Here is a 1560-nt window from a genome sequence, read left to right as displayed (position 1 = left end):
TTTTCTACTGGTATCATATAGCAATTTAAGTCGTTTACTCAATACTTGCCTGTCTTTATTTCTTTAAAACTCTATATTACTTTCATCTATATTACTTTCATCATAAATAAATAAGTCCGCAATAAAACTCCAATTGAAGTGAAACTTAAAGTTTAAAGAAATTATAACAAAATAAGGTCAACACACTTTCCCAACTTGCGTTTATGACAGGAGCAGAGCAGAGCACACAAAACAAACACGAAACCAAGTTGTGCCATATTCGCTAACTCTTTAAATAAATCAACTCCTTAAAATATGCAACTAATGATGCTGCTGACACTCAGAAACTATGGTATAAGCAGCAGCAAAGCACACTCACACTCCAACTTCAACTCCAACTCGCACTCGCACACACACACACTCTACACCCACCGTTCCGTACATAGTGTGCCGTCTGCACTCACAAATACAGCCACACAAAACTAATGAACTCGGGACGGTAGGTGAGGACGGTAAGGATGGTAAGGATATCAGCGTTAGCCAAGCGTGAATTTAACATTTTAAAATATATTAAAGTGATGTGCGTTTATGTGTTTACATGTGTGCGAATAGATTTAGAGTTTAAGTGTGTATTTGGTGTATTTGTCACATACGAGTGAGCTGATAACAGACTTTAGCAGTGCCAAAGTCGAACGTGAAAAATGCCAAGACTATTAGTTTAAAATGTGCAAAAACTCAAAAGAAAATAAATAAAATAAAATACAACGTAAAATAAATAATAAAATATAGAAACAGAAAATTACTTTAACAACGAAGCGTCATTAAATGAAAATGGGGAAAAAATAAATTGTAAAACATGAAACGTGATTTGGTTTCTCAACTTTATATTAAAATATACACACATAAGAATGCTGGAATGAAAAAAATTATTAAAAATATACCAAAAAAATACTAAACTTTTAAATTCATAGTCAAAAAAAAAACTTTAATGATTTCATGTTCCGAAACTAAGTGGAACTGTATCTTTTTTTTTTTTTTTTTAAATTTTTGTAATTTTTTTTATAGCGTTAACAACAGTGAGTTCAAAAGTTTTACGGCACCACATATCTAAAAGATGGTGTCTCGACTTTGACTTAATATGTACGAATGTATATACACAATGATACATGTTCACAATGTTACATGGAATATTCATAAATATAAGCACATACTTATTCTGTCATATAAACTCTGATGCTTACATCACTATTATTTTAAAATAACGGACATTAACAACCACACTAATAGCAGAGGTTGTAGAAAAACCATGAACGACAGTAGAAATATCAACGTAACACATCCTACTCTGTAACAAAACAACAACAACAATAAGAATACATCACCATAAGCACATATCTAGGATGAAGTAAAAATAGTCTCAGTTCCATAAATACTCGTACATACGTACATATGCTTTCACTACCTTACACAATGTAACAGTCGTCAGTCAAGCACTCAGGCAGTCAGACAGTCAGACAGTCAGGCAGTCAGTCCATCCGTCCAAGTGATGTACAGAGTGAGCTGAGTGTGTCATGTATTTTT

Source organism: Teleopsis dalmanni, chromosome 2, assembly GCF_002237135.1.
Source record: "Teleopsis dalmanni isolate 2A chromosome 2, ASM223713v2, whole genome shotgun sequence".
Taxonomy (NCBI): Eukaryota; Metazoa; Arthropoda; class Insecta; order Diptera; family Diopsidae; genus Teleopsis; species Teleopsis dalmanni.
Note: the sequence above shows the minus strand (reverse complement) of the source record.